Here is a 12618-nt window from a genome sequence, read left to right as displayed (position 1 = left end):
CAATTTCATGCTGACTTTAAGTGTCTCGTTCAAGAGTTCAACACTGGAACTGAACCAGCACCACTAAACCCGTGCTAGCTTCATCCGCCCACAAACATGAGGAAAGTGTTATTTTCGGCGCCGTGACTCAGACATATGTTGTGTGAATCTGCAGATCGTCACACTGACACGGTTAAAAGCTTCCCTCTGTCTGCGTTTCAGGCAGTCAGACGCTCACGATTCCCTCAAAGAGACTCTGTTACTGTACGCTTCCCCGACACCACTCCACTGTTGACACAAAGAGCTGAACTCCTGACAGACATGTCATGATGTGCAGATTTACTGTATTCAGAAGCTCTCCAGATCTGGATGGTGGATAATGCTGAAGGGATCTAATTGATAGGCTTTACTAGATTCTAGAGTCCTCTGTGCTTTAGACGGAGGAGCATTACAGTGATAAAAACACCAATAAATATGCAGTACTTTTCTGTAACACTTTAGGCCACCGTTCATGCTATTAAATACTGCCTATTATTAAGATATGCATCCCTAATCCTACCCAAAACCTGACCTCAACGTCTACCTTACTAACTATTTATAAACCAACACAGGCTCATTGTGAAAACATACCCCGGTATTCATTTCTGGATAGCATGAATTATGTAGCCAGAGGTATGTATGGGTGCATTTAATCTTTAAAGGGCCATGAAACCCCCTCGTTTCAGCAGGGTGTTTTCACACCTCTACTTTGGAAAAAGTCAGAAAAGTGACTTGAACATGAAACATGAAAAAGTTGTCCACCAAAAAGCTTAAGAATCGTGTTGTTTCAACTAATTTTAAATGTAGTCTAAACGTGCAACAAAAGCCATTTTTCAGTGTGTTCTATAGAAAATCCTGAAGTGTTCTCTGGTATTTTTCGATGTGGTGTGTGATGTAAGAGCGTCACAGTACGCTTGGCTGAATGAGAGCTATCTATATTTTAACACAGGTTATTTAAAAGGAAATTGCAGTCTGGATCTGAAGTGTAATCGCTGTAATCCTCTCGCGGTAAATAGCAATCTGCGACTGAAGATTGAAACCAGAACACTGGAAGTGCAAAATGCCTCTCATATTGAGAGCTCAATCTTTCTGGCGCAGGATACATTTTTAATAAGTCCAGCGCAGTTAAACTCCAGCTGAATTGCACTCTTGCCAGCACTTCATTAGGTGGGGAAAAAAACGTGGATGATCCTGCAGACCAATGTTTTATTATTATTATTAGTAATATTTTATTTTTGAATGCTTTATTAACTAGAACCAGCAAGTATACTGAAAAAAGTGTTGCATGCAGAAATGTTGCAAACAATTTATTTGTGTTGAATTTAAACAAACAAATTAAGTTTAAGAATGTTAAACTTAATTTGTGTTTAAATTCAACACAAATAAATTGTTTATAACCTCTTAAAGTAAAAAAAAATTGAGTAAATCCAAGTAATTATCTCTGAATAATTTTTTTCTGTGTTTTTCTTACACAGCAAAAATATTTCACATGCTTCAACAAAAAGAATTAAACTTCAAAAGAGTTATTCCTTTCTCCAATATTTCCCAGATGATGTTGAACAGATTCAGGAATTTTTCACAGTATTTCCTATAATATTTTTTCTACTGGAAAAAAGTCTTATTTGTTTTATTCCAGCAAGAATAAAAGCAGTTTTTAATTGTTTTAAGCCCATTTTATGTTGAAGAATATCTTATTTACTGTCATCATGGCAAACATGAATGAAATCAGTTATTAAAAATGAGTTACTAAAACTATTATGATTAGAAATACGCTCTCCATCAAATACAAATTGGGGTACAGAATATACAGGAGGGACTGTATATTAATCATTTTAACTGCAATGTTTTGCTCGAAATAAGTGCAGAGAGATTCAATGCAAATATATGCATTGAAAACATAGCGTCATCCAGTGTTTTCCTGCGAGCTGCATTTTTATTGTCGATTTTCTGAAATCACTGGATGGACTTCATAGCTCCTGTTCTCTATTTACTGCACATTCATCCCAAACATGTTGCAAATGGCCGTTTTCGAGCGTGCCGTGAAAACCATCTGTCCATAATCAGCCGTTTACCTGTGATGCAGAGCTCATCCATTACAGAGGAGATTCAGGCGCTCTCAAGACACACAAGTCTGCATATGACTCTTACCTATGAAGTGTTCAGCCTCTGTGCTTGGTTTTCTTTGTTTCCTCATTACTGCACCTGTACACAGCGCTAAAGTCCTGCATCTTCACATTGGCTTTAGTCTTGACTCGTGCTGTTTGTCCTGAGAGCACTGTACAAATATGGCGGCAGTGTTGACGCAAGTGTGCATGCGATATCTAGAGTACATATCTATGGTCGAGCCGCGCAGATCAAGTGGTTTGACCTGATCTACATGGGAGCCTTAAACACGAAATAAAACTGCAATCGGATTAATGAAATTAATTAAAAAAGTTATTATTCTCATGTCAGCGTCAGTGATTCGCGAACTCTGAGTGAACTTTAAATCCTAAAACAGGTGTCAGCCAGTTAGATCACGCCATGCAAATATACTCGAGCAGATGATAGCCAATCGCGTTTACGCAACACTGGAAAAATAATGTGATTGGCTGTTGTCCTCTGTGACCCCGTTGACGCTGACATGATTTGTGAATGAACTGTGAAGCGGAGGTGCGGCAAACTGCAGGTGAACGCGGTAAAGATACCTGCTGTGTGAGGAGACCTCTCTGATGACCAAGGTGAGCAGTAACCGTGAAGAAGGCGCGACTTGAGCAAGATTTTGAGAAGGTAAATTCTGCGTTTGAGCAGAGACTCATAGCGTTTGTCTTTCGTGCGTTATGCAGGTCAGTAGCCAGCTTGGTGAAAGACTATACTGCTTTTCAAGAGTGTCAGCCTTACTGATTTACCAAGAAGGTTACTTTAAATCTGTGGTTTAAATGTCACAAATGTAAATTTCATTGTCAGTTTTTGATTTGTAGACGAAGAAACATTTAACAGAGATGCTGCAAATATTGTGATATGTCTTTTTCCATCACACTTAGCCTATAAAAAAAAGTAATGGTGAAAGGGGTGGTCATTTTTTCTCAAAAAGTTGCAGGTATTCGCCTTCTTTGTATGTATTTACCTTATTTTGTATATAATTATGAGGTTTAAATACTCAATTTTAATGACATTTTAGGCACAGTTTTTTTTTTTTTTTTTTTTTTTTGCTGGATTAGCCTGTTGGATGGTCATCAAAACCACACTTTTTTATGTACCTAATTTTTTTTTAAAGATTAAGGATCAAGAAACATGATTAATAACTTCATAACTTCATAATAACATCATGTATCATTCGGAATTTTTTTTTTTATTAAATTACAAACTGGCCTTCATGTTCAGATTTCCTCAGTCAGAATTTGGCCATTTGAATAGCAAAACATTTAAAACTTAATAATAATGTAGAGATTCACAATTTTTATAGCCTCACTTGTAAAAAAAAAAAAAAGTTAGAAAATTCAATGGGTAAAGTTGGTTTTATTTTGGGATATTCAGACATTCTCATTGTTGAAAAGTTTTGTATTCCTAAACCGCAAAACTCAAAGTAGCGTCACCCCTGTTCAGGACATGGTTCACTCCAATATCCATCCACTCAATCTCTGGCCAGTGAGGAATGCCTCACAGGCCCATCTATCCATCCATCCATCCATCCATCCATCCATCCATCCATCCATCCATCCATCCATCCATCCATTTATCCATCCATCCATCTATCCTCACTGTCATTCATTCATTCATTCACTTGCTCAATCACTCTCATTATAATTCATCCATCCATCCATCCATCCATCCATCCATCCATCCATCCATCCATCCATCCATCCATCCAATCTCACTGTCATTCATTCGTTCCTTCCTTCCTTCCTTCCTTCCTTCCTTCCTTCCTTCCTTCCTTCCTTTCTTCCTTCATTCATTCATTCATTCATTCACTTCATTTGCTCAATCCCTCTCATTATAACTCATTCATTCGTTCATCCATCCATCCATCCATCCATCCATCCATCCATTCATCCATCCATCCAATCTCACTGTCATTCATTCATTCATTCATTCATTCATTCATTTATTTATTCATTCATTCATTCATTCATTCACTTCACTTGCTCAATCACTCTCATTATAACTCATTCATTCGTTCATCCATCCATCTATCCATCCATCTACTCATTCTCTCTCTCTCTCTCCTCCAGCTTAGTCCTTTATTAATCAGGGGTCGCCACAGCAAAATGAACCGCCAACTTATCCAGCATAATGAGCATATGTTTTACACTGCGGATGTCCTTCCAGCTACAACCCAGTACTGGGAAACACACACACACACACACTACGGCCAATTTAGTTCTTCAAATCCCCTAAAGCCCATGTGTTTGGACTGTGGGGGAAACTGGAGCACCCGGAGGAAACCCACACCAACACGGGGAGAACATGCAAACTTTACACAGAAACACCAACTGGTTAAGCCAAGACTCGAACCAGTGACCTTCTTGCTGTGAGGCCACAGTGCTAACCACTGAGATTCATGCCTCCCATCTTTACCTTCCTACACTAAATAGAGCATTCACTGTTGTGCTCATCACAGGTAATCGTGAAGTAGAACATTTAACTCTGAACACGGATCTTCAGCTCCTGATTGACACCTGGTTACACACACACACACACACACACACACACACACACACACACACGCACACGCACATGCACACTCACAGCTGCCGAGTGCTGGAGCATTTGAGGTGTAATTGGTCTGATAAATCTTGATTAAACAGCACAGATGTGCGGCGTGAACTCATGCGATCATACTGTCAAATCAGCTTATCTTCAGAAGTAACAGGGTCCAGATCTTATAATCCAAGTAGAAACCTGATCCTACTTGACGGGGCTGGAAAAAAAAGCTTAATGCAGAGAAATATCTGCTAATGGGCTCAAACTAATTCAGAAATGCAAAAAATATGACAGGTTTATTCCAATTGCTGATGCACAATTTTTAAACTAGTCTGGTTTTATCAAAATACCTAACACAATAGACAAAACCACACACTCAAACTGCAAAATACCTCATATATCCTGCTAAATGAAGCACTGCAACCGAAAGCTTTATCAAAATCACACTTTTGCATGTAATGGATCACACTTCATTCACATTTCTGTTTTAAATGTTTTTTAAATTTTAATCTATTTAATCTTTTATTTTCTTTAATATTAAAATAATGGGTTAAGCCTCTCAAATAATAGAGACCTTTACAATCACCTCACGTTAGCAGTAATTTAGCATAACGGCTTCAGCGCATTAACATGTCAACCAATTACACTGGAGCAATTAGCATATTCATGATACGCTGGTGATTATGTATTTGGTGTCTTCTCCAACCCACGGTGTCCAAATCTGTTTAATATCATATTTATTTATTTTAAATTTTAATTACGTTTTTAAATGTTTAATTTAATTTAATTTGACATTTTTTTCTCATATTATTTTATTTCAATGTTTTTTACTTTTTTGTTTGTATAATTAAGATTTTATTTAATTCCATCCATTTTAATAGTTTTTTTATTTAGATTTTTATTTTAATTGTATTTTTACTTTTTTTACTTTTAAAAAATATATATTTTATTATTATTTTAGTTATTTTTAGTTTAATTATTATTTTAATTATATTAATTATTATTATTTATTTTTTTCTTTTATTTGAATTATGTTTTTACTATTTGATTATTATTTTATTTTATTTAGCATAAAAGGTTCAGCGCATTAACATGTCAACCAATCACACTAGAGCAATTAGCATATTCACGATTAGCTGGCGATTATGCATTTGGTGACTCCTCTAACCCACGGTGGCCAAATCTGATGTAAATGTGCCTTCATGGCAGCGCATCTGTGAACACTGGCATATGCGCAGAAACCCGTTTGATAAGGACATTTGCTTAATCGACTCGCCTGTCAAAGCAAATATTCCTCCTCTCGGTACCTGCAGCTCTCTCCAGCGTTTCTCTTTTCTGCGCGCTCAAATTTTCTTCCCTCAAAGCCAATTTGCAGACTTGGGTTAAATAAACACCTGTTTCCTGCAAAAACTCCCCCGAGGCCGAGCCAGACAATTTACACCACTAACAAGCAGAGGAATACAGCGCAGAGGAGACGCTCTCTGGATATTTCTGCTTCAGAGGGACGAACACTGAGGGAGCCACCAATTAATGTGTGACCGAGCCAAGCTGAGGACTGGAGTTAGTATTATTATTGTTTTTTACTGATTTTAAAACCATGTACACATTTGCAATCATACTACTTTTTTATTGTATTTTTTTACTATTTCTTTTTTAATTTTGTTTTCATTTTTTTAATCATTCATTTTAATTGTATTTTTGAAATTGTAATTTTTATCATTAGTTTTAAGAACATTTTTTATAAATATTTTTATTAATTTTTATTTTATTAAATTTTTCTTTTTCAAATTTTATTTGATTTTGTTTTGATTATATTTGTTGAATTTTTAACATTTTAAATGTTACTTTAATTTTAATTAAACTTAATTTTGAAATTTTATTTTTTTTGTGTTATTTATTTATTTTTTATTTTAGTTGTATTGTATTGTTTAATAATTTATTATTTATTATTTTTACATTTATTAAAATGTTATGTTTTATTAAATTTTATTTTTTTATTAATTGAATGTATTTGTTTAAATTTTTATGTTTTTAATTTATTTTAAATGTATATATTTAATTTATTTTAATTTTAATTATATGTAATTTTTTGACATTTTTTTGTTTTTATTTTCTTATTCTTTGTTTTTAATTTAATTAATTTTTTATTGTATTATTTTTTTTTACCATTTTAAATTTGTTTAGAATTTTATTTTAGCTATTTTGAAATAAAAAAATATTAAATTTAAATTTAATTTCAGTTTAGAAATTAAATTAAAATAATATAATTTATTTCATATTGCATGTTCTTTATTTATATAAATTTAAATGTGGCTATTTAAATTTTTTATTTAACAAAATTTTTCATGAAATGCTTTAAAAAAATGATAGTGTCATTCTGTATCTGTGTTTGCACTCGGTAAACAGTGGTGAAGAGTGGCGAAAGAATGACCTTCACAACTTCACAAACAATAGCAGTTGTTTCTGTTGAGCATGTGAACACAACAGACAATCAGCGGTGTTTAAAACGTGCTCAAATATTTCCGGAAAGTCGACCTATAAAAAATGTCAGTTTCGTTTGTTACCAAATTCACTAGTCACCAAACACTAGTCAGTACGAGTGTTTTCATTCTAAAATACATTTGCAAAAATATACGTAAAGCTTTAGTGTAGAAGAACAATAAGTATAGAGCAATAAAATAATACACTTTAATATAAAAGTATAAAGCTCAAACACAGCTTTAATCTGTGCTGCACATCAGGAGTCAATGTTAACATCTGCTGCTCTAAATTGTTGGACAAAACTGGTTAATGTGGAGTTGACATGCTAAATGACTTCAGTAATCGATGAAGCATCTCATAAATATTCATGAGATTGTGTGTTTTTAATTAAACACAGCACACGTGTTGATTTCCTCTGACAGACGCTTTACATTTTCATGCATCTTCGACACAAACGTGATAAACCTGTAAAATGATTGTCTTTACAGCTTCCTAACATCTTACAAACCCATTCGAGTGGTGAAAGAAAATAGCACTACATTTATTGCAGATGCAGCTGTGCATATTATTAAAATGTCCATACACAGCATTTATTTGTAAGGTTTAAAGTTTGTGAATCTTTAGCAAAACTGGCTAAAAAAATGCTATATTTTTAACAAATAAGTCAGAACAGCAGTGATGGATCCCGGGTATATCACAGGTTTTCATACACGTTGCAGAATCATTAAAATGTAAAAAAAAAAAAAAATAGCTTGATTGTTTAATTTTGTTTGTTAGATTGATTGAATAATTGATTAATTGATTGATTGTTTTTTGTTTGTTTGTTTGTTTGTTTAATTGATAAATAGTTTGTTTGGTTTTGATTGATTTATTGTTTTTGTTTGGTTGATTGATTTGTCTTTTGTTTGTTGTTCAATTGTTTAATTGTTTGTTCAATTTGTTTTATTGATTGTTTGTTTGAATTGCTTGTTTGTTTGTTTGATCGATTGATTTGTTTTTTAATTAATCGTTGAATTGTTTTACTGATTGTTTTTGTTTGATCGATTGGATTAATTGTTTGATTGATCGTTTGTTTGTTTGATTTGTTTGTTTCGATTGATTCTTTGTTTGTTTGATTGATCATTTGTTTGATTGATGGATTGATTGTTTAATTGTTTTTTTGAATGATTGATTGTTTATTTGATTAATCGTTTGATTATTTTACGGATTGTTTTTTAGTTTTTGTTTGATTGATCGTTTGTTTGATTGATAATTTGTTTGTTTGATTGATTGATTGTTTGTTTGATTGTTCAATTTAATTGATTATTTGATTGATTGATAGTTTGTTTGTTTGATTGATTGATTAATTGATTTTTTTTTTCGATTGTTCAATTTAATTGATTGTTTGATTTTTGGTTTGATTGATCGTTTGTTTGTTTCATTGATAATTTTTTTGTTTAATTGTTTGTTTGTTTGATTGATCGTTTGTTTGTTTGATTGTTTGTTTGATTGATCGTTTGTTTGTTTGTTTGTTTGATCCTGTGTTTGTTTGATTGATCGTTTGTTTGATTGATCTTTTAACTGTCAGATTAAACTGTCAGTTAATTACATGCTTTGTTGCAGTTATTTTACTTTAATTGAAATATAACCACAGGATCAGCACTAAATCTCCACTCCGACAGTTTGTCCATAAACGCTGGTAAATGTTGTGTAGCATCTGCTGTTCTGCTGTGGATATTAGACTTTATCTCTGAGTCTCTGTGATAAATGTGCTGTCCAAAAGAGCTGCACTTAAACTGCACAAATGATCAGGCTTTATCATAAACAAAGGCAGCACAGGAACCCACACAAGCAAAGGCTCACAGGCGCCACAAATATTTTACATTTGTTTCCATACAACATTGTAGAGTCTGATGGCAAATGCATTTAATATGCATTAAATGCATTTAATATATATACTTTTATTCCTATGCAAAAATAAATAAATTAATTAAAAACCTTAAAATTAATTAATACACAAATAAATATACAAATACAAAAAAAATAAATGCAAAAAAATGCAAAAATAAATAAAACAATGCATTAACTTACTCTACACAAACATTATTTATATATATTTTTAAAGAGTTTTTTTTTAAGAAGTTTGTTTATTGTTTTATACATGCATTTATGCAAAATGTAGTTTATTAATTAATTAACGCATGTATTTCTTTTTAAGCAGTTTATTTATTAATTTATGCATGTATTTATGTATTGAAGCAGTTTAGTAATTTAGGCATGCATTTATACATGCATAAATTAATTAACAAACTTCAATATTACATGTATAAATGCATGCATAAACGAACAAATAACCTGCATTAATAGATAAATACATGCGTAAATTAATAAATAAACTGCTTTAATACATAACTAAATACTTGCATAAATAAATAAACTGCATTAAAATGTAAATAAATGCATGCATAAATTAATGAATAAACTGCATTAATACGTACATAAATACATGCATATAATAATAAAAAACTGCATTAATAGATAAATACATGCATAAATTAATAAATAAACTGCAACAATAGATAAATACATGCAGAAATTAATTATTTAACTGCAATAATAGATAGCTACATGCATAAATTAATAAATAAACCGCTTTAATGCATAAATAAATACGTGCATAAATTAATCAACAAACTACATATATTAATGCATATATTTATGTACGTATTAAAGCAGTTTATTTATTAATTTATGCATGTAATTATCTATAAATGCAGTTTATTAATTTATGCATTTGTTTATTTATGTATTAAACCAGTCTATTTAGTTGTGTGCAGTTTGTTTATTTGTGTTTTTGTTTATTTTATTTATTTTTGTTTGCTTTCTTGTTTTTTCCATATACTGTATTTATTTATGCATGTATTAAAGCAGTTTATTTATATTTTTGCTTATTTGTCTGTTTGTTTATTTTTTTGTTTTCTTGCTTGCTTGTTTATTTATTCATACATATACTGTTAAATAATTTATGCATTAATGCAGTTTAATTATTTGTTTGCTCAACTATATTTTGTTTTTTTTGTATATTTTTGTTTGCATGCATGCTTGCTTGTTTATGCATGCATATACAGTTTATTAATTTATGCATGTATTTATGTATCAATGCAGTTTCTTTAATAATGTATGCATGTGTTCATGTATTAATGCAGTTTGTTTATTAATTTATGCATGTACTTATTTATGCAGTTTGTTTATAAATGTATGCATGTATTCATGTACTCATGCAGTTTGTTTATTAATTTATGCATGTATTTTTTATGTATTAATGCAGTTCATTTATTTGTTTGTTTGTTATTCGTTTTTATTCATTGTCATTGTTTATTTTTTGCATGTATTTATGTTTGCTTGTTTGGTTTGTTTAGATTGTTTGTGTATTTTTGGCTTGCTTGTTTATTTATGCCAGCATACTGTTTAATAATTTATTTTAATTTATTTACATTTTTTAAAAACTTTTTTGCACCTTCACTGGAACTTATAACATTTAAAACCCTTCATAGAACTTAAAATTCTCGAGATGCAGCATTAAAAGCTTTTATCATCAGCCTGCCCTGATGTGTTTTGTCCACATCTTTGTCAACTCTCACTTTACATGTTGCATAAAACTGCTTGCCATTGGTTCCCCACAGCTGGCAGATCAGCTGAGCACACACACACACACACACACACACACACACACACACACACACACACACACACACACACACACACACACACACACATACACACACACACACACACTCAGGTGGAGCTTTTGCTGATGTAGACCGTTAAAAATCACACTTTTATTTATTTATCCGAAGTGACTTACAAATGAGGAGAACGGCAATGCATTCCTTATAAACAGCCAAATAATCAGGAGAAGTGCTGCAAACATTCACAAAATGTAACTTGTCTTTATACCAGAGTGTAGTGCTCACAGAACATACTGTTTCAGCAGTTTCTTTGATATTGTGCAGAATAGTGGTTTGTTCTGTAGCCAATCGAGAAAAAAAATCTAATAGATACAAATTAAAAATAGGCGGAGCCAATAGGAGGAGGAACAAATTAAGGAGGAGTCAATAGGAGGAGCCAATAGAAGAAAATGTCAAAAGGAGGAGCCAATAAAAAGAAGAGTAAGTAACAGGAGGAGCCAATAGGAGTCAAAAGAAAAAAAAAACAACAAAAGGAGGAGCCAATAGAGGAAAGAGCCAAAGAGCGAGGAGCCAATAGGAGGAGTCAATAAAAGGAGGAGCTAATCGAAGGAAGAGACCAGAGAAGTAGAAGTCAAGAGAAGGAAGAGCCAAAAAAGAGAAGCCAATAGAAGGAGTCAAAAGAGGAAATAGCCAACAAAAGTAGAATCTGATAGAAGGAGCCTATAGATGGAGGAGCCAATAGATGGAGGAGAAAATAAATGGAGGAGTTAACAAAGGGAGGAGCCAATAGAAGGTGGAGCCAGTAAAAGGAGGAGCCAATATAAGAGCCAACAAAAGAAGCCAATAGAAGGAGGAGCCAATAGATGGAGAAGCCAATAGATGGAGGAGAAAAATATGGAGGAGTTAACAAAGGGAGGAGCCAATAGAAGGTGGAGCCAATAAAAGGAGGAGCCAATATAAGAGCCAACAAAAGAAGCCAATAGAAGGAGGAGCCAATAGATGGAGAAGCCAATAGATGGAGGAGAAAAATATGGAGGAGTTAACAAAGGGAGGAGCCAATAGAAGGTGGAGCCAATAAAAGGAGGAGCCAATATAAGAGCCAACAAAAAAAAAAAAACAATAGGAGGAGCCAATAGAAGGAGCCAATAAATGGAGGAGTTTAATTAAAGGAGGAGCCAATAGAAGGTGGAGCCAGTAAAAGGAGGAGCCAATATAAGAGCCAACATAAGAAGCCAAGAGAAGGAGGAGCCAATAGGAGGAGCCAATTGAAGGAATAACCAAATGAAGGAGGTGCTAACAAAAGGAGGCTCTTGCACCTGGTCAGACTTCAGCAACTTCTGCTCAGGGACTAATATGGCTTGCAACTCTGCACTGATCTGGCCGTAGGCTTTAGTTTACAGTCTGTGATGGGTCTGCTTGAAGGATGGCTGGGGTCAGAGGAAGAGCCTGAAGGTCATTCTCCTGACAGCTTCGCCTTCAGGGAGTCTGAGATAATAAAGCGTGCACCAGCAGCTGTCCGGGCCGTGGGTCAGTCGGATCAGGAGATCTCTCATACTGTCCTCCAGGGAGCCATTCTCCAGCTGGACTGCAGGTAAATCCTTTCAGTTCTATTATTTTTATATCTGGTGTTCTGTCATATCCAGCAGGGCAAGGAGAGACGAGGAGAGATCAATTTTTATATTTAACAAAACTATTTAATATCACAAGAGAAAGTAAAACTGGACAATGGACACAAACATACGGTGGCTGAGAGAGATTAACCTGCTGC

The 12618-nt window shown here is 33.4% G+C and overlaps 1 long non-coding RNA gene across 1 annotated transcript; it reads left to right on the top strand.

Annotated features, from left to right (window-relative positions):
* Positions 1-2661: 2661 nt before the first annotated feature.
* On the top strand, positions 2662-11858 carry LOC147844560 (uncharacterized). The gene is made up of 2 exons (XR_015492204.1): positions 2662-2787; positions 11237-11858. It is a non-coding gene; the product is annotated as an uncharacterized LOC147844560 (long non-coding RNA).
* The last annotated feature ends 760 nt before the right edge of the window (positions 11859-12618 follow it).

The sequence above is a fragment of the Danio rerio genome, chromosome 5 (genome assembly GCF_052040795.2).
Source record: "Danio rerio strain M-AB ecotype USA chromosome 5, GRCz13ab, whole genome shotgun sequence".
Taxonomy (NCBI): Eukaryota; Metazoa; Chordata; class Actinopteri; order Cypriniformes; family Danionidae; genus Danio; species Danio rerio.
The sequence above is the reverse complement of the archived record's forward strand: the minus strand, read 5'-3'. Positions and strand labels throughout refer to the sequence as shown.